We start from the raw sequence: 26,563 nt of genomic DNA, 5'->3' as shown, positions 1-26,563 counted from the left end.
ATCTCTAACCATAAATGCTTTCACAGTTTATGAAAGGGAGGAAAATCAAAGCATCAGCCCAAGAGGACATTGAGAGGCTCCATTAATCCCTAGAAAAGTTGCTTTTGGGTGAAAACATAATGAAAGCTATGGAGGTATGCTGTTTCAAAAATGAGAAAGGTAAAGGACCTCTTGCAACATTTTATTTATCTATGGACACAGCTAGAAATGGCCGTAATAGTTCATTAATATTAAATGCTTGATTCTGTAGGAAATGATATATAAGATTAGTTGAACATTAAAACTTTGCTGAAGAGAGAAGGGAATGGTCTTTGGTTTCTCTGCAACCATGAATTTTGTTAATGTAAAAAGCCAAGGGTTTGCAACAGTTTTACGTGACTCAGAGAGTAGGTTGTCTGAGTCTTGAGGTAAAATCAGGATTGCATGGTTAACTGGTGTATTTATGACGGTCTGAAGCTCTAAGGAAACAGGAAGCTCTAAAATCCATTCCTCTGGGGGTAAACTTTTTGTAAGTAGGACCTTTTGATTAGGTTCCTTCAGTTCAGGCATGGGTCTTAATCTTCTTACTGGAGTCGTTTATAAACTGTATGAATTCAGGGGTGGGGTGACGTGGGGTGGGGTGGAGGGACAGAGAGAGAGGGAATGAATGAATGAATATGCTATGGAAGCCAGAAGCTGGAAGTAATGAAACCCAGAAGAGAAGGGAGAGACTAGCATTGACTGCCATGTGTCTTGCCATGTGACAGAGAAGTCCAGAATTACTGGCTGGTTCAACGTAAGAAAATCAATCAATGTAATACACCACATTAATAAATTGAATGAAAAAACCACATGATTATCTCAGTCGATGCAGAAAAGTTATTCAACAAAATCCAGCATCCTTTTTTGATAAAAAACACTTCAAAAGATAGGAATAGGAGGAAAATTCTTCAATATGATAAAAGGCATATATGAACAACCCATAGTCAACATCACACCCAATGGGGAAAGGTTGAAAGCTTCTCCTCTAAGATCGGGGGTAAGACAAGGATGCCCACTGTCACCATTGTTATTCAGTATTGTACTAGAAGTTTTAGCTAGGACAGTTAGACAGGAAAAAAAATTAAAGGCATCCAGATAGGAAAAGGGGGAAAGAAGAAGTAAAACTCTCAGTTTGCAGATCCTATATTTAAAAAAATTCTGAAGTATCAACAGCAAAGCTACTTGAGTAAATAAAAGAGTTCAGCAAAGTGGCAGGATATAAGATCAACATGTAAAAATCAGTAATGTTTTTTACACTAGTACTGAATAATCTGAGGAGGAAATCAGGGGGAAAATTACATTTACAATAGCAACAGAAAGATTCAAATACCTAGGAATTAATTTAACCAAAGAAGTACAGGACCTATATGTAGAAAATTACAAAACAGTGCTAAAAGAAATCGATGAAGACCTAAACAAATGGATATACATTCTGTGTTCATGGATTGGAAGATGAAATATCATGAAAATGTCAATCCTAGTCAAACTGTTTTCTAGATTCAGTGCAGTGTCAATCAAAATTCTAACAGCCTACTTTACAGAATTAGAAAAGGCAATTACCAAATTCATTTGGAAGGGAAAGTACATCTGAATAGCCAACAGCATTCTGAAAAAGAAGAGCAACATGGGAAGAATTTCACTACCTGACCTTGAAACATATTGTAAAGCTACCATGGTCAAAATAGCATAGTACTACCATAAAGATAGACACATCAATCAGTGAAATAGAATTGAGAATCCAGAGATAAACCCTCACCTATTTTTTTTTTGACAACTGTTTTTTGACAAACCTACAAAGTTCATGTTACCGGAACAAAACAAACAGTGCTGGGAGACTTGGATATCTATAACCAAAAGAATGAAAGAGGACCCCTATCTCACTCCCTCTAAAAGAATCAACTCAAAATGGATCAAAGACCTAAATATAAAAGCCAGGACCATATCACTCCTAGAAGAAAATGTTGGGAAACATCTTCAAGACCTTGTAGTAAATGGTGGTTTCTTGGACCTTACACCCAAAGCACATACAACAAAAGAAAAAATAGATATATGGGATCTCCTCAAAATTAAATACTTTTTCATTTCACTGGATCTATGTCAAAAGGGTAAAAAGGCAGCTGACTCAATGGGAGAATATATTTGGAAATTATATGTCCAATAAGTGCTTAATATCCGGAATATATAAAGATACATTACCACTCAACAATAAAAAGACAACCCAATTAAAAATGGCCAAAAGACTTTAATGGACATTTGTCCAAAAAAGAAACACAAATGGCAAACACATGAAAAAATGCTCAATATCACTAATGATTAGGGAACTGCAAATCAAAACTACAATGAAATATCATTTCACACCTATCAGAATGGCCTCTATTAAAAAGACAGAGAACTACAAGTGTTGGAGAGAAGGTAGAGAGATAGGAACACTTATTCACTGTTGGTGGGAATGGACCTCACTGTGGAGGACTGTTTGGCAATTCCTAAAGAAGCTGCATGTAGACTTGCTATGTGACCCTGCAATACCACTACTGGGTATATACCCAGAAGAGCTGAGAGCAGTGACATGAATAGACATCTGCACACCTATGCTCATAGCGGCATTATTCATGGATGCCAAAAAGTAGAAACAACCCAGGTATCCATCAGCTGATGAACTGATAAGCAAACTGTGGTATATTCACACGATGGAATATTATGCAGCTGTAAGAAGAAATGAGGTTGTAAAGCATGACACGTGGATGAACCTAGAGAACATTATGTTGAGTGAAGCAAGCCAGACACAAAAGGACAAATATAGTATGATCGTGTTACTATGAAACAAATATGCTGTGTAACATATTGAATGATTAAAAAAAATTTTTGTCCTCCACACATTTAATCATTTAAGCATGAAATGTATGTTTTTATTCAACTGTATTTTCTTTTTTTTAAAAAAATTATTGTGTATAGCAATTATTAAATGTACAAAATACTTGTCAAGCTGGACTTGTCCAAGTCTTTCTTTCGTTTGAGTATTCCTATCAGTTTTGTGAGAAGCTGTCATTTTGCACAGCTCCTCACCGTATTTGGGACACTGATGTATTGCTTTGACAGCTTAACAGACTAAAACAGTATTGCTAAAGGAAAAAGAAATCCAGATTTGAAAGCACTGGCAAGGTAAAGGATAATGAACTTCTTGAAGAGTCTTCACGTATTGTGAACAGTTTTTGAACCCTGTGGTCTTACTGCTTATGTTTCCTAAGTCACCTACTGCCCATGTACTTGATGATAGGTACTTACAGGGAAGACTGGTCCTGTCATGTACCACATGAGATACTTATGAAAACATGGAGAAGGAGCAAAGCACTGAAAGCAAGCTGATACCATTTAGGCCTAAGGCATGGCACTTGGGAATTCTTTCCATTCGCCCACACCACCACATGAACAAGGTGTTTTTGGTTATGACCAAGATACTTAGGATAATTTTCTAAAAATGTATCTCTTTATTTTTTTATTTTTTTATTTTTTTATTTTATTGACTTTGTAATAATATTACATTAAAAATATATATGTGAGGTCCAATTCAACCCCACCCCCCCACCCCACCTCTCCCCCCCCCCCCCAGCAACACTCCCTCCCATCATCATGACACATCCATTGGATTTGGTAAGTACATCTTTGGGCACCTCTGCACCTCATAGTCAATGGTCCACATCATGGCCCATACTCTCCCCCATTCCATCCAGTGGGCCCTGTGAGGATATACAATGTCCGGTGATTGCCTCTGAAGCACCATCCAGGGTAGCTCCATGTCCCAAAGACGCCTCCACCTCTCATCTCTTCCTGCCTTTCCCCATACCCATCAGCTGTATCTCTTTTTAAAACAACTTTATTGAGATCTAATTCACATACTAAATTCATCCATTTAAAGTGTACAATTGAATAGTTTTTAGTATACTTACAGATATGTGCAATCATCACCATAATTTTAGATCATTTTCATCACCTCAAAAAGAAACGCCATACCCTTTAGTTATAACCACTCTGTTTTCCCACCACCTCCAAGTCCTGAGTAAACATTAATCTACTTTCTGTCCCTATACATTTTCTTATTCTGGACTTGCATATAAATGGAATCATTTAATAGGTGAACTTTTGGACTGGCTGCTTTCGCTTAGCTTAATGTTTTCTAGGTTCATCCAAGTTGTAGCATGAATCAGTACTTCATTCTTCCTTAATGCTGAATGATATTCAATTGTATGGATATACTGCATTTTCTTTATCCATTTGACAGTTGATAGGCATTTGGGTTGTCTCTACATTTTGGTTCTTATGAATAATGCTGCTATAAACATTTGGGTAGAGGTTTTTGTGTGGACATTTCTAGAAATATATCTTGATGACTGGACTTGTTGCAGTATAGCCACTTTTTTTTGCTATACTGATAATCCAGTTTCAAAACCTGTTCTGTCATCTCAAAGTTTTCTCCAACAGAAGCCAATATAGAAGAGGGAGGTATGGGATATGTGGTCACTGGAGTTGATTCGGTTCATCCTGTTTAGTAAATATTTATTGAGCTCAGATTGATTCTTGGTGACAGTGGAATTGGAATGACGACTGTAGGTTGAGTCTGTTCTCTTAGTTGTCCCTGCGCAGTGTACTCTGGTGTTGCCCAGAGCTTGATGATGCAGGCAACAGAAATCGCTGGGGAGGGTAGTTGTGTACATTTCAGACCACATAAAAAGAGAATTGATTTCTTTGGGATTTAAAATAACAAAATTCTCACAAAACGCCTTTCAGAAAAAGTCCCACCAAGTCCTTAAGAAGGAGGTAGACCAGTCAGTCAGTTGTAGAAGAGTGAATGGGCAGACAACTTGAAGATGGGTCTGTGCAACGTGGTCTTTATTTTTCCCTGCATTCCTTCCTTTCCCCTCCCTTTTGAGGTCCTTTTCAGTTTTAGAATTTTCTCCTGGTAAGTTCCATGAATATCAGAACCAGAGGAATGTAGTGGTTAAAGGACATGCTTCCCCTTTTTCTTTTTTTGTAAAGGAGTTTTATAGAAGGAAATTATTTGCTATATGAGAAGCATGTGGCAGATATATTTCCGAAATGGCTTCTTACGCTTTTTCTTTGTTTACTTCTTCAAGGAGAAGTCACTATAATCCACTGTGTTTGACTGAACAGACTTTTCTACCTTGATTGGCTTTTGTGCCCATTGTTAAGTCCTTAGCTTCTTTGTAATAGAGCTATATTTTTTAAAAATTATTTTTACTATTGTAAATAGTCATATACTTGGAACTGTGTGTATATATTAAGTGTAGTCCGGAAAGCATTAGGATTGGTAAAAAGCTTTGGTTTAATGCCTCCTGAGACTTGGAACAAAGAGCTGTTTTGTGCAGATGCTCTGTCTTTGCCAAATGCAGTCTTACTCCTGCTGAAGTAATAATGGATGGATTTGGATTCTAACAAGTAAGATAATACAATTTTTTAAAAGATAAATGCCTCTGGGTGTTGAAGTGAGAGGGCCTCCCACCTAGCTATTTTTAGGTTTCCTTTTTTGAAGACTATCTTAAAAGGCAGTTGGGTTCCCAAAAGGGAGAAGCAGAGTTCATAGAAGCTCATCGTCAGCCTGTTTGTTTGCAGCGGATTGAGTCCTTAAAGAGGAGGAACTTAAAAATGTCTTTGTCCTTGTGATTTCAGGATTGATTACTATTCCAAAGAGGACACTGGTGGAGGATCCATTAGGCCATGTAAGTACTCTATTAAGCAAATATTCACCCTGGCGGGTGCAGAGCCCAAAATATTTGCTCTTGGGAGTGAGAGAACCAAGTGGTTGAATCAAATGCTAGTGTTTGATACCATCAAAACACAGGTGGTCTAGTCCCAGAGGGTCAGGAGACGGCTTTCCTAGTGCTACCCGTAAGTTGGAGAGGACTCCTGTGGCTTTCTCTTAAGACCAGAATTGAAATTTTGGGATCATTGAGCAAGAATGATATATCTTTATAGAATTAGCAAAGTGACTGGAGCAGTAGGGTATTTATTCCTTCATTCAGTCATTATCAAATGCAAATTTATTGGGCTTGATCATAGCAGTTTCTTATTCATAGAAGGGCTGTCTCCTTCACAGTGCCCTGTCTTGGACCTGACACAGAGAGGACCAGGATGGGAATATAAGGAAAACCACAGAGCTGGAGGGCGCAGCTTGTAAGGGTTGCACAATCTCTCAAATGTGTCTTTATTAAGGGCCAAATGAAACTTTGGTTTTTCCGTTAATACTTGAGGAATCCAATTTCCTAAGGCTCCAGTTATAAGCATATTTTAATGGAGGAAGCTATTTGCTAAGTACTTCCTTATTTTCAGCCATCTGAACAATCTTTATTGCTTAGAACCCCTGCCCAGGCTCCCCTTGAGAGTTACCTTGGCAAATCTGACATTCGACTTGGAGCAGATCATTGGCTTTCAAAGGCTGATAGGATTTGGGTGTCAAGGTTATGGGGCCAAAAGAATGAAACCATCAACATTCCTAATTCTGTTTCTTTTACCTATATGGGTCTTTGAATGAATGTCTCTAAGGATTTCACAGGAGGGAGAGGGAAGGAAAAACACCAACAACCACAAGCAGGTGAATGTGTGATGTGAATAAAAGCATTAATATTAGAGCTAGAAAATCACATAGCCATGTGGCTTTTATCTGTGGCTTCTCTCTGTCACCCTCAGAGTCCCACCATGGGAAACCAGAGAAACAGGAAGTGTCTCCTTTGGAAACGCAAAGGGATTTGGAATCCCCAAAGATGGGAGATTTTGACTAAGACCCCCTCCACCCCGCCCCCCACTTAATGGCAGCAGGTCTTTATTTCAGGGGCCAGGTAACAGAACAGCTCTCTTCAGTGGTCTGTTCCCCTGAAGCTGGTTTAGTGCTGACAGATGGGGAAATCAGTCTGTCGTCCTCCGAAGGCAGGGCAGCTGTGCCTCACACGCTGGTGTCCCGGGAGGCACGGAGCTGGAGCCACGTCCTCAGACCCCGCTGTCCAAATTGCCAGGGCTCACGCTCCAGGGAAGGGGAGCGTCTTTCTGCCCCTCTAGTTCCACGGTTTTTGTGGCAGCGACTGCTTCTCCCTCCTGTGCTCGGCTCTGCAGTGTGTGGTTTTGACAGCCTTCCTGGGGCAGGCAGGCGGGTTGACATCCTGTGGGGCTCCTGGGCTGTGGCTCTCCGCCACAAATACGTTGTCACTTCCCCTCGAGCACGCCATACCTGGCTGCCTTTGGCTCCTGTGGGAATAACTACGGAAAGAGCAGCTGTCTGTCAGCCTCCCCCAGAGCTGTGGAATCAGGCTGTTGTGGACCTGTTGTTGGAGGAGTTCCCACAGCAGCAGACTTTGCTGTCATTGACATTTATAACTTGAAAGCCATATCACAGGTGACTTTATGTTTTGCGTAGTCCTTTAAATAGCCTTCAGGATATAGAGCACCTGGCCTGGGAGTATAAAGCACCCTTCGGCAATCCCTTGAGTATGCAGGAAGTTGGTCTTCCTGAAAGGTGGAGAAGTGGCTGCCCGTCCACCTCCCTCTGCCATATTGTGAAATCATCTTTCTGGGAACTAGATAGGAAGAAGCCCTGGTTTTATGCTTAGGTCTGTGTGTAACAACGTGAGTCTGTGAAAGTAAAGATTATTGGTGTCTAAGACCATATGGTCTTTGACTCTGGCCATCAGAGAGAGTGTGATAAGAGAGGGTATTACTGAGAAATTGATATCGGAAAATATTTATCAGATGGGTGGGTGGATCTGATACCTAGGCTTTTTTTATGCCCCAATTTCCCAAAAAACTAAGCTTCATTACTTGAGACGGGACGTGGAAGAGGAAGATGTAATGTTCCCGGTGAAACTGAAAACCATATCCACCCTAGGAGATCATATGAACTCATAAAAGCAAAGAAGGTGGAGTCAGAGCTGAAGGGAATCAGAATGCATTTTAGTTACTTTTGAGCCTGTCTAGCCTCTAACCTCCTCAAGAGCTAGGACTGGCCTTATTCCTGTTTATAGCACAGAGGCCACCGGTATGGAGGCTGCCCATGGCAGCTTCATGAGCTGAATGGGTGCGTGTATGGAAATCTTACTTTGGGGTAGAAATATATTTATGTCATTGAAATAACCAACAAATCCAGATTCTGGGATTAAAAATTAATGAAGTTTTCCTACTGGTGTGTCAAAGGTAAGTAATCTGGGGAAAAGGCAGATCATGGGACAAGACATATGGGGACCTAGATGCCGGGTCTCATGTGATGAAAATGGAACACCTTCATTGTCTATGTTCACATTTCTTTCTATGGTCCCCAGAATGTTAGTCAAGTACTATTAAATCTTAATGCCTGATCTTGGCCATGCTGTTTGAAGCTAAGTCCGGTGTATTAACTTTGCTGGAGTAGGGCAGGAGTAGACCTCATGAGCCAGCCTGATGGTGGCAGCAGGCATTGGCAAGATTCCCAGTTGAGGATGTCTGTCCCCCCTTCCCTGCCCTTTGCATGGGATATACATCAGTATTTGAGCTCAGTCCTCTCAAGAGTCCGAGAGTGTCTCTGAACCTGTAAGATGACACTCTAGCTGGCTATTACCCATCGATAGGGTGGCATTTGGATGAGAGCCTGTTTCCATCCTGGCCCAAGGGAAAGGTGAGACCCCAAGGGCAGAAGTGAGGGCTCTCCACCTCATCAGGCCAAACGTAGCACAGCAGGCCAGTTTTCTTCCCAAGGAGGGCCTGCTTTTGACTGGATCTAATCAGAACTCCTAGTTCAGAGCAAGAGGTTTCAAAAACAGCATCACATGAAAGTTCTCTGGCTTTACTAGAGAACTAGATATTTTACTCAGTATTTCAAATGTCTAGATAAGTACAGAGTTTTAATACAGCAGTAACGCATGTACGTGACCTCCCCCACCCCACCCCACCCAGATACCCAGCCTTTCAGAGCCTTTTAACTTTAACACTTGCAGACCTTTTTGTTTTCTCTTCATTTGGTTTCAAAGAGATGGGTATGTGCCTTCAACTTTCCCTTTCCATTCCCCTGCTTCTCCAGCTAGTTCAGGACTCCCTTGGAATGGGTAATTCAACCAGCCTTGCTGGGCAGAACTAGTGTTTTCTCCAAATCCCATTCCCTTCCAGTATTACCTCATCATACTTGATGTCTCACACGACTCACTTTGTAAATAACCTCTCATTTCTTCCCAAACCATATATGGGATGTCTTCCTATATGTCAGACCTCCCTGGAGGAGAGAGGCAAATGACGTTTTACTTTCCTGTTCAGTTTTAGAGCGATGGCTGGACAGCATCTATCTGGCAGCATCTCCCTCAGGTTGATTAACGTGGTATAAAGTATTGGCAGGTTTCCAGTTCTTTCTTCTCTTACTGTGGCCATTTTTTGGGTTCGGTGCTACTTTAGCTCACAGCCACGTAATTGTCAGATAGCTGATGATTCATTTGGCTCTTCATTTTGGTGTGAGCCTCGTGATAGATGAGAGGAATTGGCATTCACAGCTAACACTTTGGCCGTGTGTGCTGAGTTTTAGCACCCCCATTTAGCTTGAGAGGTGCCACCTCGAAAGGAAGGTAAAGGGTGAGCCAGAAGGACCGAGGAGAACCCTGGGAGGGTGAGGCAGACAGGGTAGGGGGAGGGTGGCCTTGGGGATTGCCTGAAGAATTGATATGCTCTAGGTAGCTAGGGAGAAAAAGGATGTTTTTTAAAATTTTTGAACCATTGTGGACTGGTACTTGGAAAATAAAATAAAACAGATATACAAAACAATGGTTGTACAAAATTAACTAGCATTAATAATAAAATACTGATTTTATTATTAGATTCATTGGCCTAAGAGTACCCTGTCAAATTGCTATCCAAGTTGCTAAGACACTCTTAATTTCTGTACTTATCCTTCTCACAGAACACACATTTGTGGACTGGCACTGGTTTGTGGACCCCACTCTGAGTAGCACTGACCTAGGGGATGTGGGACTCTGCTTTTTCTCTGCCCTCACGTGCTGGGAGGCCCTGGACAGCCCCTCGCCTCCCTGCACCTTGGTTTTGTTGCTGCCAAGTGAACGTGGTGGTTGGCATCGTGCTGTCCTCCTGCCAGGAAATCTCAGAGCGAGAAAGGGGGTTTGTTCCTGAGCCTCTTTCTCAAGTGCGTTTCCTTTTAGGGTCCTTTCTGGAAGGCCACCTGGTGGGGATTAGCTCGTACACCCCTTTGCACTCACATCTCCTTGCCTAGAACTCAGTCACCTGGCCACACTGTCTGGGAGATGGCATCAGGCTGTGTGTCCAGGAAGACAAGAAAACGTGACTGTTGTGAGTCGTGAGTAGCTGGCCTTCCCCTCGTCCTGTTTCTCTGACTCACTTTATTGGGACTCTTGTTCACTGTTGCTCTCTGCTGTCCACATGAACTTGGTGCTTCCTCTGCTACACCTGAGTGCGATTATAGTCAGGTCCTGCTGCTTTATGCACTGGGGAAGAAACAGTGGAAGGAAACGAGTATGGGCAGTGAAAATGCTGTGCAGACTGGCAGATGGTGGCTGCTTACGTGAGAGTAAAGTGGTTGTGAGCCAGTGGCTGCCTTTGGAAGTGTGCTTTCGTGTGGCAGAGTATTTTCTGAATTGGGAGTGATGCTTAGTCTTTAAAGTAAATAGCCGCCCTTAATGTCCTTATCCAGGGAGTGTCCCTCTGGCAGGCGCCAAGTCAGTCCTTTTTTGGATCCTGGCAGGATGTTTGGTTGCCACTTGTTCTGCAAACATATTTTTCTTATTTACATTCTAATTGTGGTCAGCGTGTTTATAATATTTTTGGGATTCAAGATAATTAATATCAGTTCAATAAGTAGAGGGAAACCATTACTGCATTGGCACAAGGACACATATAATTTGATAAAAAGCTGAAATGACACAAATATCTTTATAAGAATGTCTTTTCTCTTCCTGCAGCAGTGGATGAGAAAAACAAAAGCAACTCTTTATTTGCTCTCAATTCAGAGAGCCAGAATGTGGGAGGGACATTTGGTTGGGGGAAGGGGAAAGTTGTTTGGCTGAAGAGTTTTAAGGGGTTGTGTCCTTCCGTGTCCTTCCAGATCTGGTGGGTCAGGCAAGTTGGGGTAGGCATTTCAATGGAGAACTTAATTCGGTGATGGAAGAGGTGAGATATCATACAGGGTATGTCGTGGCATCCCAGGGATTTGAGATTGACAAAAGCAAGAGGATGTTGGAGGAGGTCCCATCACTGGGCCTGGAGAGGGGCTGGAGTTGGTGTTATCAGAAATGGGAAGCTAGGGCCACTGGGGAGAGCTACATCTGAGGAGGAGATAACCCCCCGGCCCCCTGGGGGGTGGATGGAGAGAGACCCTGGCCGCTGCTCCTGCCTCCTGCCTCCCATAGGTGGACTTTACATGGAAGCAGTTGGCAGGGGAGTTTGGGAAATGAAGTTCCCTGCCACAAGTTGCAAAAGGGGAAGGTGTGCAGAGCAGAGCAGAGATCCGAGAGCAAGAAGACAGATGGCTGTTACAGGGAGTGTAACCTTTTTGTGAGAAGGGAGACTAAGAAGATAGAGTGGGAGATTACTTTAGGAAAGAAACTTTCTGAGAGCTTTGGTTCTTTCTTTCTTTAAAAAAAGAGGTACCGGAAATTGAACCTGGGACCTCGTACACGTGAAACAGGCGCTCATCCATTGACCTACACCCGCTCTGCAAGTTTGGTTCTTTATTCCCTTCCCCGATGCCATATTCCCTCCCCTGTTCTCTGTTCTTTTTTTCAAAGATTTATTTTATCCCCCCCCCCCCCCGCCTCCTCCGCCCTGCTGCCCCAGTTGTCTGTTCTCTGTGTCCATTTGCTGGGTGTTCTTTTTTTGTCCGCTTCTGTTGTTGTCAGTGGCACGGGAATCTGTGTTTCTTTTTGTTGCGTCATCTTGTTGTGTCAGCTCTCCATGTGTGCGGCACCATTCCTGGGTAGGCTGCACTTTGTTTCGCGCTGGGCGGCTCTCCTTACAGGGTGCACTCCTTGTGCTTGGGGCTCCCCTACGCGGGGACACCCCTGTGTAGCAGGGCATTCCCTGCACGCGTCAGCGCTACACGTGGGCCAGCTCCACATGGGTCAAGGAGGCCCGGGGTTTGAACCATGGACCTCCCATGTGGTAGGCGGATGCCCTAACCACTGGGCTAAGTCCGCTCCCCTTATTTTTCTTATTTCTGTTACACTTTTCACACTGTATGGTATTTTATTTACATATTCGACTCTGGGATAATAGCACAATGCACTAACCAGGTCAGAGGCACACAGCACATTTAAAAGTGGAGGGGACCAGAGCCTCCAAAAAACCCACTGGCCGACACAAGGCCAACGAGCGGTCTCAGGAGCCGGGAGGGTCCAGAACCGATGGTAGGAGGTGCTGGTTGCCATGGGGTTGGAGCCGGGAGTCCCCCTCTCCCTGACCCCCTGCTCCCCGGAGCGGTGGCTGCTGGGCTCTGTGCCTCGGAGGTCTGGCTGTTGAGCTCTGTGCCTCGGAGGTCTGGCTGTTGAGGACAGAGGACGTCTCTCCAGCAGGTGGCAAGTTGGTCCGTATTGGATCCCGGCATGATGTCTGGTTATCACTTGTTTCACAAATGTGTTTTCCTCAACTTGTTTGCATTCTAATTGTGGTCAGCATATTTACAAAGTTTTGGGGGATCAAGATTATTCATATCAACTCAATAAACAGGAAGCCGGCAGTTACCTCTGCTTGAAAATCATGGTGTGTAAAATCCGGCAAGGCAGGGAATTACTGTTAGGCATTTGTGGAACGACATCCACGCGTTCCTGTGGCCTGTTTACCCAGCAACCCTAGGAGACAAATTATTCTCCATTTCATGACTAAACGAGAGGTCGTGGTTTGGTCAAGGCCACAGGATTATAAAGGGGCGGGGCAGAGACTCCGGGGCGGGCTCTTGTCTTCCAGTCCTCCTTCCTGCCCTTCTTTCTGGGGACTGTCAGTATGCTTGCCGCCACACTTGTGATTCGCTGCTTCCAGGCTGCCCTGACCTGGAGTAACTACATGACAAGGTGAGAATTGTGTGTGTAATAAGAGATTCTAACTGCGGGGCTTAGGATACTGTGTTTTAAAGGACCATTTCTGTATTTATAGAAAATCATTCATTGGATGATGGAATGACCCTTTTGGAAAAGTGTTGATTTTTTTTTTTTTTGGTCCATTGGGGAGATTTTTGAAAATAAATAAGGGAAGGAAAAATAATTTGAGAGGGCTGCCAGCACTTTCTTGATAGCATACTCACTGAAATATTTGCCCCAGTTTTGTGTCTTTAGTTTTCTTTGTGGGTCTAAATCTCTTTGTTTATGTAAGAAATAGAGGCTAGATGCATGTGTTACTAATTGAGAGGGCACTATAAAGAAAAAACAGACTAAAAGCAAGTCTCCCTCCTCAGATGCAAGCACTGTGCCTGATTTCTTGTGTACGCCACCAAAGATGTCTTAAAGCTGTGCCCCAGTGCTTCTCAAGTGGGGCAGTTTTGCTCACCCGGGGACATTTGTCAATGCCTGGAGACATTTTTGGCTATTACAGCTTGGGTGTTAGGTGTGTTTGCCACTAGTATCTAGTGGGTAGAGGTCCGGATGCTGCAGACATCCTACAAATGCACAGAGTACTCCTACAATAAAGAATTATCTGGCCCAAATAGTCAGTAATGTTGAGTGAGAAAGCCTACTCAACCCTCATGTGTAAACTGAAAGTTCCATCCTAATAGGTCGGACACAAAAGCTTCAGGTCTGAGCTTTGTCATTTGTTTTGCCTTATGAGAAGGATTCCTTTGCTTGGCTTGCTTGCTTCTGCTTGTGTCGCGGCTATGTGCTGGGGGTGTGGTCCTCCCCAGGTACCAGGTATAAGGAGTACATTGTCTGTAGAGACTAAAAGCAATAAAACTGACCTCGGGCAGGCTGCTTTTTATTATCACAATGAATGTCACGCAAAAATACGTCCTGGAAAAAAACCTGAGTTCTAAATAATTATTGCTATTAGCGGAGAGTTTTAATATTATACATAAGCCACAGTTGCGGACACTTTTATTAGCTCTCCTTTAATAAATATTGTGTTCTACGTGGAAGTTAATTTGGAGAATTCTCAGTTACATAGTTGACCCCTTACACATGGGGACTCAGCTACATGCCTGGCTTTGAGTGTCGGTGCCTAACTTGAGAACTTTTTACATTTGCTATAGATACAATTCATGTCTCTGACCTCTGTGGTAAAACATATTCCTGTGTCTAAACAGAGATTTGTGGTAAACAATAGTACCATTTACAATGAAGAAACAACTCAAGTTACTTCAGTTCTTTCATTCCCTGAGACCATTTGGAGTTTTCACTTGCGTTTAACATTTAGAATGGGGAAAGAGAGAGAACCCGGTTGTAATATTGTTGGGTTAAGTGCATATTTTCTTTTTTTTTTTTAGATTTATTTTTACTTATTTATTTCCCCTTCCCCCCATCCCCCTGCACCAGCTGTCTGTTCTCTGTGTGCATTTTGCTGCGTGTCTTCTTTGTCCACTTCTGTTGTCAGCGGCATGGGAATCTGTGTTTCTTTTTGTTGTGTCAGCTCTCCATGTGGGCGGCACCATTCCTGGGTAGGCTGAACTTCCTTTCACGTTGGGCGGCTCTCCTTCCGGGGCGCACTCTTTGCGCGTGGGGCTCCCCTATGCGGGGACATCCCTGCACAGCACTCCTTGTGCGCATCAGCACTGCACATGGGCCAGCTCCACACGGGTCAAGGAGGCCTGGGGTTTGAACCGCGGACCTCCCATGTGGTAGGCGGATGCCCTATCCACTGGGCCAAGTCTGCTTCCCTGCATATTTTCACTGATAGACAATATAGTTTATGGAATTTGAATAACTTTAAAATTGACATTGATTCTTAAAAATAGTCATTTATTAAAGAATTATTTAAGAAAATAATGGTTATCAATTATTGCATGATTATCCTTGGAACTGATGTTATCGCATAGAGGAGGCACATGAATCAGGGATGCCCCTTGGTAGCACATTTGCTGGGTTCGCTGCCTGTGGGATGGCTGAGATCTTTGAGACAGGTGAATGGAAGAGAATGAAAGCAGGTCCAGTAAATCAGCCAGTTCTTTCTGTTGACCTGGTTTCTACCCCTTTGATACTGGTGCTTTTTAAAATGCCACAGAGAATTGAACTTCTGACCCATCATAGTCTTTGTAAGAGTAGATAAATTCTGTCTCCCCCCTCAACTTCTTAGAACTCTGTGTTGATTTGTACATACATAATAGTGTTTAACACCACAAATGTCACGAACTGAACACACCTGTGTAACCAGTACCCAATCTGCGAAACAAAGCATGTTTAGTTTCTGGCATCTCCCCTTGGACCTCTTCTCCTATCTGTTACCCCCTCATTCCAAGGGTACTGTTGCCAGATTCTGAACAGTGCAGATCAGATTTGTCTGTTTTTGTATGTTACCTAAATGGAGTTCTATAGTATATATATAGTATGGAGTTATATAGTGTAGGTTACCTAAATGGAGTTATATATATAGTTTATGCCATCTCTTGGTTTTGATTCTGACTAAAGACATTTGAGATATTCTAAAATATGTTCATGAAACATCATGGCAGCTTTCAGTGGTAGATGAACAGAAACTTCCCTGTCTATCTTCAGTGTGGCTCTGCTAATAGAAACGTTGATCTTCAAGGTAGCAAAATTTGATATGCTTTCCTTTATTACAAAGAGTCCAACCAACTTAATTTTAATATCATTTTTATTCGGAGAGCAGATAATTATATAGAAATTGAACTGGGGTTTGTGTACGTGTTGAAGCAATCAAGTTCATTTGAAGCTAGAGTAGTTTATAGGCTTAAAGTGTGGTCAGTAAGCTGGATGTACCATATAGAGGCATATAATTGTATTTGAGTTGGAAAGCATAGCACTGCACTGCAATCTTATTACATCAGTGTATTATATTTAGCATGCCATTTTCTGAGTAGTAAGCATGTCTTGTCTATAGGGACTGGGTAGATGGGAAGGTTTAATCATTGAAGTTTGCACCGCAGGGATCTGAAATTGTCCTCCACGTAATGGTGAGATTCAAAACTCAGTTTGAAGGCCCTTGGGAAGGTTGAAATGTTAAATTAACAAAAACTATTATCTTTAAAAAATAGCTTCTTCCAAAACCATCATGCCTGATAAGAATCTGTGCTCTTACTCCTTTCTGGATCTGCCAAGGGCTGTCTCATTCCTGGTGAGCCATGGCAACTAAGTTTGGAGCTGGATGTGGCTCCTACCGAGGTGTTCTGTGGGCAGCAGGCCACATGGGATGCAGAATCAGTTGGCCACGCAGCGTCTGTTGGTCCCAGCAAGGATGAAAGCGAACAGTTCTTGCAAAATTGCTAAGTCAGGGTTGTTTCGCTCTGGGAAACTGCTTTTTGCTCACTTAATTTTTTTGTTCATGAAGGGCATTCTCTTCTTTCTTCCCCCTTAAATGAATTTTTGTCCTGTTCTCTAATTAAAGCAGAGAGGACATTGCTGTAAGGAATGTAAAATGGTACAGTTGCCGTGGAAAACAGTTTGGTGCTCCCTGAAAAAGTTAAATGTGGAATTACTGTATGACCCATCCATTCCATTTCTATATATATACACAAAAGAATTGAAAGCAGAGACTCAAAGAGATATTTGTACACTATTGTTCACAAGAGCATTATTCACTGTAGCCAAAAGGTAGGAAAAACCTCGTGTCCAGCAACAGGTAATGGATACCCAAAATGGAATATTATTCAGTTGTAGAATGGAATGAAGCTCTGATACATGTGACAACATGGGTGAGCCTTGAAGACATCCTGTTGAATAAAATAAGCCAGTCACAAAAGGACAAATACATGTTTCCACTTATATGAGATATCTAAGATAAGCAAATTCATACAGACAGAAAAGAACCAGGGGCTAGCGGGTGGGGAAGGGTAGTTATTGCCTAATTAGTATTGAGTTTCTATTTGGGATGATGGAAAAATTTTTATAATAGTCAGTGGTGATGGTAGCCCAACATTGTGATAATAGGTAGGTAATACCACTGAACTGTACATGTAAAAATTGCAAATTTTACATATATATGTGTGTATATATATATGTAACACCATAGTATTTAAAAAACAGAGAAAAATCTTAGTGTGCCTTATTTGTTGAAACTTTATTGTACCCAGGTTGTGTAATCTACCAGTGTTTTTGTGTTTTGGGTCTTAACTGATGGAGGAGAAGTTCTGTTTGCAAATAAAAAGAATTATATCTCAGGTGGGCCTTGGATCACGTCACCTCTGGGCTTCAGGCTCTTCCAAGTCTCCCTTCGAATCCTAAGTCGCGCTGTGGCATCCTCATCTTGCATCCCCAGCCTTGGCACCACCTAACCCCCTTTATATTCTAGGCATGCAGGCCAGTGACCTTGAGTGTGCCTTGCTCTTGGCGCCTCTGTGCCAGCCTGTGTGCACTGCTCTCTCTGTTGGGGATGTGCCTTCTTTTCATCCTTCAAGATTCATTCTGGAGTTTTCCTTTTTACAAAAGCCTCCTGCAGTCCTCCCAGATCAGGTAAGCAGTGCTTCTTATGGGTTAACACGATGTGCACGTCACGCATTGTGGGAATTGTCCCTGCACTGTGCTCAGCATCCAGGAGAGGACCTGGTGTGTAGTAGGTGCTCAACAAATATTGTGGAATGGATGGATGGCTTTTACTTTTAAACTACATTAGAATTATCTGCTGATGTGTCTCGCCCCCTCCAACTACAGTTGGAGGGCAGGGAGCATGCTGTCATCGTCATATGCTCAGTGACAGACAGAGGTGCTCAGAAAATGTTTGAGTGGGAGGCAGGTGAGGCTGGTTGGTGGGGAGAGCATTTTAGAAGCAAGATGAATTTTTCTTGCATCACAGCTATTTGTATTAAAGTCTTGAACGTATGGGCAGACCCTTGTCCTGGTGACACTGAGGTCAAGAGCAAGGGAATTCCAGCATGCTCTGGGGTGGGGGAGGAACTATGCCCTTCCAACTCCCATCCCTAACCCCTCGCTTTCCAAATGGAAATGTCTCTGTGTATACGAAGGTGTTGATGAAAGCTTCCCATCTCAGGAAACATGCTTGACATTGATGTTGATTACTTTGCTGATTGCTGATGTAGGAAAACATCAGCAAAAGAGAAAAAATCTAAATAGAGCGGGTTATGTAAAGGCAGTATTAATTATCATCTTTTAAGGGAACTAATTGCCATTTTTACATGATTACTGTGCAGCCTCCCACAAAAAGGCCCAGTGTCTTGCATATCTTATTTCGTTTCTGCAGTAATTTTGATATGAGTGCTTATCTGAATTTCTGTACTCAGCCCCTAGTATCATATCATAGCAGGGTTTTCTTAGTTGCAAGAAGAAAAAGTTAAGTGATGGGATAGAGCTCTCCCAATTTGAGTCTTCCCCGCCGCCCCCCTTGCCCCCAACCTGCTCAGGTCTTTGCCAGTCACTTAATCTGCCTGTGAGTGCCAGTGGGTAGCAAAATGATTAACCAAGGGGAAAATCAAATCCTGCAGGAACAAAGAGAGATGTCATTTCTTAGAGCCTTGTCTGCATCCTTCTGAGATGCACATGCCCGCGTCCCTCTCGTGGTGCTGTTTCCTTCCAGTTGTTCCGGTGCCGAAGAAGAGATTCCATGTCACAGTTCCTTGGTGATGTTTGGGTCTCTGCTGTGTCCACAAATCTGAGACCTCCTGGATGATGCGTGGCTCCCTGAGAAGACTGGACCCAGACATATTCCTCAACTGCCCATCTCCTCAAAGGGGAAAACAGAGCAGATGAGCACAAGTGGTCCAATTAAAGCCACGTGCTGACTCCAGTCTGGATTGCACGGGCACTTTTGTAGTACCTGGTCACTCTAAAGGCATCACACTCTAGTGCCCCAGGGACAGGGGAGACTTACTCAGTGTAATGGGTGGGCAGAGAGGAAACCTTTACGTTCTAGGCAGTCACAAGGCAACAGCTCTGTTGAGAAGGCTTTGTCTGGCTGCAGAGCTTTTGTACGTAAAGAACCTGCCGGTCTTTGTCGTGGCCTTCCCCGACCCTGAGTCACGGTGAACCCATCCTCATTGTCATCACCTGGAGCATGTTGAACTGTGTCACCCAAAAAGATATGTTCAAGTCCTAACCCCTGGTAGGTGGGGGAATGACCTTATTTGGAAATAGGGTGTTTTTTTTTTTTTTTCAAGATTTATTTTTTAATTCTCTCCCCTCCTCAGTTATCTGCTCTCTGTGTCCATTCGCTCTGTGTTCTTCTGTGACCACTTCTATCCTTATCAGCGGCACGGGAATCTGTGTTTCTTTTTGTTGTGTCATCTTGTTGTGTCAGCTCTCCGTGTGTGCGGTGCCATTCCTGGGCAGGCTTCACTTTCTTTCATGCTGGGCGGCTCTCCTTACGGGGTGCACTCCATGCGCATGGGGCTCCCCTACGCGGGGGACACCCCTGCGTGGCAGGGCACTCCTTGCGCGCATCAGCACTGCGCATGGGCCAGCTCCACACGGGTCAAGGAGGCCCGGGGTTTGAACCGCGGACCTCCCATGTGGTAGACAGATGCCCTAACCACTGGGCCTAAATCCAGTGGCTGGTGTTTTTATTTTATTTTATTTTTTAGTATCACACATTTCCTGAAATTAAACACACATGTGTTCACACACACACGCACACGCACACGCATTTGTTTGTTCTTTGATTTTCCCCTGCTGAAATATAAGTGCCATGAGGGCAGGCAGGGACTGTCAAAATTTATCGCTGCATTGTGAGCAAAAAGCCATGCTCTCTGTTCTGCAATAGATGCTTAAATCTTTACTGAATGAGTGAATGCAGTGGAAGGACAACCAGCTGATGTGCTCATCCAATTTCTACTTTAGAAATTATCACCGTGACTGCTTGAGGTTTTAGCTGCTGTGCTAAACACACTGAATTCATCCAATTGTATTATCAATTTAATGAATGTGAAAAAGTATTTAACACTTGAGGGTTTTAAATAAGAGGGAAGAAAATAGTGGAGAAGGGATTTGTACCAGCTGCGGAGGGGTTTTGCCTGTGTGGCAACAGTAACAAAAGGAATAACTTCCAATCTGTGCATTTATTGCTGTGAAATTTGTCACTTTCATTTACTTCCAGTGCCATCCAGCTGTTAATTTGTGTTTTTGTTGGAAAAGACTTTTGGGGAAATGGTTAGCCTCCCTTAGTGCTATCTGTCTTTTCAAAGTTAGTTATGCTGAGCTGTAGTCAAAGCTGAGTAATTCTGTCATCTGAAAGCTCACATTCTTCCCCAAGGAAATCATCATGTGGCCTTTCTAAAGATGGCACTTGGAGAATGGGAGCAAGTGGGGATGGAGGAGGGCAGGGAGAAACTCTTTGATTCTCTTTTTCCATTGCAAAATAGTCCAGACTGCTCATGCATGCAGTGTGATTTGGCTCCTGTAATTGTGTTTTCAGAGGTGTTGTCATATTTCTCTTTAGAATTTGTACTCTCTCCACCCCCGTCCTTCTGTAGAGTGGGGTTGCCCAGAAAGGCTTGTGAGGACCTGACTGGGGTCCATGTGGCTAAAGAGAGCACCCCAACTAGATGCAAAACTCATCGGAGGCCCTTTGCCTCCAAATCCTTACACTAGAAAATAAATAAACACACCTCCTTTCATGTGATTGGTGTGGCTAGGCTGACAGTTACATTCCATGGCAGTATATCCAGGTCACTTTATTTTTTTTATTTTTTATTTTATTTTAAAGATTTATTTTTTTTAAAAATTTCTCTCCCCTTCCCCCTCCCCCCAGTTGTCTGCTTTCTGTGTCCATTTGCTGTGCCAGGTCACTTTTTGGTGAGTGAAAAATGGAAAGCTCAGATTCTATGTTCAGACTGCGTTTCCCGCCTCCTGGGACAGCCCCGGAAATGGAGATGTTGAACAGCTGAATAACGATGAGGGCATGATCAGCTGAAGGTCTTTCCAGGGATCGCTGCTCGAGTGGTAAATCTGAGCCCTTTATCTCATTCTTCCAGACAGTTCGTTGTATGGTATTACGTTGTAGTGGTTAAGAGCCCTGACTCTGGAATGGGACTACTTGGGTTCAAACTGCACCCTCCACCTAGTGCTAGCTCAGTGACACTGGACAAGTTACCTAACCTTCCTGCCTCTGTTCCCGCATCCATAAAATGGGGTTAAGAACCTGGTCCTACTACACACATCTGAATCATGTAGCACTATGCCTGGCATATCCTGAGTGCTTAGTACATGTTGTCGTTGTGGTTTTTATTAGCAATAGTCATTTGCACCTGACAAATGATTTTTAAAAATCACAGTAAGGTAGACTAGATGAAAAAAACTTCAGTGAGACCATGGGGTATGGGTAATTTAGGCCTCGCTCGTGGGAATGATAGACGGGTACAAACTTTCTGAAGGAAAACATTGTAGTATTAGTAATTCACAAGCTCTGAAAATCTTCCCATTTGGTCAGGTAATTCCTTTATTTTAAGGGAATATCTGAAATTGCACAGGCAGGAGCGAATGACAGTTTCTTGTGTTATTTGTAATATAGAAAAATTGGGAGCAGATAAATGCCCAACATTATGGGATTACTTACGTAAAATGTAATATGAATGTGCAGTGCAGTACTACTTAGCTTCTAAATTGTGGTGGAAAAATATTATGAAAAAGATTAAAAATATACTATTAAGATAAAAGAAGGCTAGGTAAAAAGCAAGTACAGTATTAATTTCTGATATGCTTTTTGACGTGTACCAAAATCTTAGCAGTGAATATCTATAGGTGGTGCAATGAGGAAGGATTTTTAAAATTTCTGCATGGTTTGCCGGGTTTTATCAGATTTTTGGCATTGAGCAAGTATTACATTTCTGTTGGAGAAAAAGGCAGTAATTTCATTTGCAAAAGGGAAATTGTTGGCCCTATGAGGTTCAAAGGGAGCAGTTGCCAGAGGGAGAATCTGCAGTGGGCCTGTCTGCCAGGGGTTCCAGCACTTTGCTTTTGGCTAACTTTTCCCACATGAGATTCTGTGCAGTGTGTGGCCTTTTGCCCAGCCAGGTTCTGGAGTCCTGAGTTGAATGTGAGCCTCTACTAGTCTTTGGTCGTCAGTTGATGCAGGGAAATCTGTTCACCCCCTCCATCTCTTACGTGCTTGAAGTCCTTGTGGTTTCCTATGTAACTTTTATTTATTTTTTTAGCAGGTATTGGGGATTGAGCTCAGGTCCTCGTATGTGGGAAGCAGGCACTCAACCACTGAGCCACACCCGCTCCCCAATGAGAGTTGTTTTTTGTTTATTTGTTTTGTTTCTTTGGTATTGGAGCTTGAACCTGGGACCTCGTACATGGGAAGCAGGCGCTCAACCACTCGAGCCACATCTGCTTCCTCCTTTTGGTTGCTTAAGGAGCATCTGGCTGAGGGCCTGCAGAGTTTGTCCGGATTCCTGAGTGCTGGGAGGCCGTGGCTTAGTCCATTGCCATGAAAGCTGGGGTCCGCTGGATCCCATTTTTGGATCCCATTTTCTAGTCTCGTTAAGTGTCCCTGGCATGCCTAGTGCAGACATTTATGTCCTTGTCATTTTGTGCATAAAATTTTAAAGGGGTAAAAATAAACTTGCTTGCTGTGTGGAATTGCTCCGGAGCAATCTGTCTTCAACTGGACGCCCATGCCAGATGGTGTTGCACTCCTGCTGGGTTAATGAATAGGCGTTTGCTCAAAACCTTGAGCTGCTCTTGAATCATTCTGTGCAGCTTAAACACTAAACTCTGCCCGTGGCAATTTGCATTTCTTTCTTTTTTTTTTCCCTCCCGCTTTCAATTTTAGGAAGGAGAAAGAGGTGACATTGTTTTCCTGGAATAAGTTCCTCTGAGTTGAATTAACTTTACTGCTGGTATTGTGGCACAGGTACCTGTCTTCTCAGTGCTGTCAGCAGTGGTAGTCATAAAATACGGTGGAGCAGGATGCTTGTAGATATTAGCATGAGGGGGGCCAGAAGTTGGGTTGATTGTGTGCTGACTGTGGGTTTTTCATGGGTGTTAACTGGTGGCTGTAATACCGTTTTGTGACAATGTTCCACGTGCATTGCTGGCCATTCGTTCTTGCTGCAGTCCGGGGCAGCAATCAGGAGACAATCAGGAGGCTATTAATACAATAGTGGAGTCCCTTGAAGGTGGGTGTCTGTGTGTGTGCTGTGCAGTAATAATAAATGTTTCAGTCAGTTTACTCTTTTGCTCTCACACTAAGAAGCAAGTGATGGGGATGTTGATAATGCAGGAGTTTTGGTACCTGCCAACAGGGATTCTCTCCTACCTCTAGGAGCCTTGGTGCAGGTGGTGAATGCAGTCTGCTTTGCTCGTTCAACAGGTTCTGAAATCCTGCCGCCCTCACCAGACCTTTCTAGAGAGAAAGACAGGGGTATCCTTCATGCCTGTCCTCACCCTCTGTGGGGCCTCCAGCCTTTATGGAATGACTGCTGTCACAGCCCAGCCCTGAAGGGCACGAGTTGGTGCAGCCGCGAGACCGAAGAACGCACCTGGCGTTTGGTCGGACAGGAGAGAATCTTTGACGGCGGCTGGTCAGAGAACGAATGAAGTTATCCCTCCGCAAAGAGATGAGAAAACGAGGGATGATATATAATGGGCTTCAGAACAAGGACATTGCATAAGGTGTGAGAACAGAGTTCCTGCGAGGGTCACTTGAAGCGTCCCCACGGGGTCTGGTGATGCTTTCAGTACGCCCGTAGGAAGCACGTCTAACGAGGATGCTTACTGCTTTGGGAAGATAATAGTCTATGATACTGTCTTCGTATTCTCTCCCTCTGGGGAGGGTTGTTAACCTTTAACTTATTCCTAGGTCACTCGGGTGGCCACATGCTGAGAACTTAGAGGGGGCCCAGGGTCCCCACAGCTTCTGTGTGTGGGTATTTTGTAGCTCACGTGGTCCAGGCTACTACCAGAGCCTCGGGATGCAGATAAAGTTGGATGCTGCTTTACCAGTACCTGGGGGTCTTTTCTCTGTGGCCCGAATGGGCTGTCCCAGCTCCTGACGTCCATTTTATCTGTGACCGTGGTTGTGACGGTCCAACGTCTGTTTTGTTTTCCTGGCTTCTGCTCTCAAATGACGCTGGGGAGGTTGTCAGTCTCCGGTATCAAAACCCTCCTTTGGAATACGCCTGTAAACAGTTTGAATTCCTTCAGTCTCCACCAACCAATGGCTCGTTTCTTTCCCACCCTGGAAGGTGGCTTGAATTTGAAAGTTGACTAAAAAAAAATCTCAAGTGTGAATTTCCTGTTTTGGAGAAGGATTTGTCTTTTCTAAGATTCTGAAGTTGTTCTGATTTTAGCCTGGGCATCGTGTAAAATGATTCTTACTTTTTTAATCTTCATAAAGAATTAGAATAATTTTCCAGAAGAAACCACAGAAATTACAGGAGGAAGAAAGATCCAAGCCCTTGAATCATGGAGTCAGACATTTTCCATAACACCCTGCGCTTGTCTCCTTTATAATTTTTTGTCAGTAGCTCTCTGTTCCCACACCACCCATAGTCTCCTTGTGGGATGGGTTTCCTGTAGTCTCGTTTTTTATCTTCTAGTAATTGCTGCATTAAGTGGACCCAGTCATAAAGTCTGCCTAGAGCCTTTCTAAGGTCTGTAATTGCTTCAGTACTCATGCCTGGGGTGTGTGTGTTGGGAAGAACTTCTGAATGGGCGTGCTGATCTCATTCCCTCTTCCCGGAGTTGGTTTCCTTTGTGAAGATTCTGTTTACTGAGTGCACGTTGTTCTGTGTGTCCTGCTGGAGAAGACCTGGATCAGATCTTTGAGGACTAGTGTAGGCATTGCTCTGCCCATCACAGTGCTGGGTTCTCCAGCAAATCACAATATATCTGGAATATATAGGCTTGAAGTGCCCTCTACTTTTGAAAATGCTGGGAGTCTACATATAAGATAGTCCTCCCTTATTTTTTTAGGAATTTCAGGGTGAGAAGTTATGATTCTCATGAAACTAAAAATAACTTTTTCAAATGATCATGCCGGTAGTTAACCTGAGGTACCCAGGTTAACCCTGGTTTTGGTATTCTTTGGACACTTCATTTTCTCATTGCTTCTGGTGTTCCTTAACCTTTTGTTAGGCATTTGTTCAGTCCCTGTGGAAAGCTGTCAGCAAATACGCAGAGTGGAAGCTTCTGTTGAGCCTAGAGCTTGTGCATGGGGATTGTGACCCATGACCTAACCTTGGTGTTTGAAAGAATATTTTTTTGCTGCTTTTGCTGCACAGGTGCTGTCATGGTGTGTATGTGTCTGTGAGTGCGCATTATGTACATTTTTTCCTACTGAATTTAAGGTTAAAAAAAATCTATATAGTATCCAAGGGAGCTTTTAAAACATGTTTACGCGTATGTGTTTTCTTTTCAATTCAACGTAGCATCTGTTTTCAAAGCAAAATAATCTTTTAGAAACATGTGACAGCTCAGATTTCTTCAGGCGCTAATTGTTTTTCCATTAGGGCAAAATTGTTTTTCTATTACGTGCAACTGTTATTAAATAATAGTTGATGATCGTAAGTGTTGTGGCTCTTCAGCTCCATCGTTATAGTTTAAAGTCTTTTTTTTTTTTTTTAACAGACTAAGGTGTAATCGTTTAAGGGAATGTGTATGTCTAATTTACAAGGATTGCCTCACATGGTAGTTTCTGCCTTTGAAGTTTCGACTGTTTTAAAGATTAATCTCAAGATAACATTAACACAGTTCAGCAAATTCGTTAGTTCACCAAACATTTATTGAGTTTACTGTGCCAGATATTGAGATGGGGCTGGTCAGAGAGGTAAAGATGAAAAAGTAGTTCATACGATAAAGAACCCCAAAGATTGGTGGGTTATCGGATTTGTGTACTGCAGTATACTTCTATTCACTAAACCCTTACTGATTGGAATATTTTTACATTTAAACTTGGCCATGATGTTGACAAGAATTTTCTAGGTGCAAAAGGGCATAATAGGTAGAGGGAACCACATTACCATTGGCGGGAGATGTTGCTTAACTTGTTCCAGAAATCATGAGAAATTTACTTGAGGGAGACTGGTAGAAAATTCAGTTCGAAAGGTAGATTGAGGGGTATATATGGGAACTCTGTATTTTGTGCATGATTTTCCTGTAAACCTACCACTGCTCTAATTTAAAAAAAAATTAAAGGTAGATAGGCAATGATTGGCCAAAAGAGGAAAGCTTGCATTTTTAGATGTATCTAGCACTTAAAATCTGAGGTTTGGGATTAAAGAGAGATTTTCGTATTTCTTATTATAATGTGCAGTCCTTTGGAGTAAAGGATACATGTTTGCCATATTATTAGGCTGAGGAGGAGAAAGAAGATATCACTTCTTGATTAGCACTTCTTATCCTAATTTATGTAGGGAAACCCTTGTGTTTAGGATATATGTTCAGTTGCTGTAACAGAACCCAGAGCATGGTAGCTTAATCTAATTTTCTTTTTTGTTAAAACCAGC

The 26,563-nt window shown here is 43.0% G+C and overlaps 1 protein-coding gene across 5 annotated transcripts in view; it reads left to right on the top strand.

The window, feature by feature from the left end:
• MGAT5 (alpha-1,6-mannosylglycoprotein 6-beta-N-acetylglucosaminyltransferase) overlaps positions 1-26,563 on the top strand; it is a 377,154-nt gene that overhangs the window by 48,327 nt on the left and 302,264 nt on the right. For 4 of the 5 annotated variants that reach the window (XM_058301096.2, XM_058301094.2, XM_058301097.1 and 1 more), the window contains exon 2: positions 5,704-5,753. The gene's annotated coding sequence lies outside the window, so the exon portion shown is untranslated. Of the gene's footprint in view, positions 1-5,703; positions 5,754-13,004; positions 13,074-26,563 lie in introns of those variants that run through there. The other variant, XM_058301098.2, reaches the window with a different exon arrangement.

The sequence above is a fragment of the Dasypus novemcinctus genome, chromosome 7, assembly GCF_030445035.2.
Source record: "Dasypus novemcinctus isolate mDasNov1 chromosome 7, mDasNov1.1.hap2, whole genome shotgun sequence".
Taxonomy (NCBI): domain Eukaryota; kingdom Metazoa; phylum Chordata; class Mammalia; order Cingulata; family Dasypodidae; genus Dasypus; species Dasypus novemcinctus.
The sequence above is the reverse complement of the archived record's forward strand: the minus strand, read 5'-3'. Positions and strand labels throughout refer to the sequence as shown.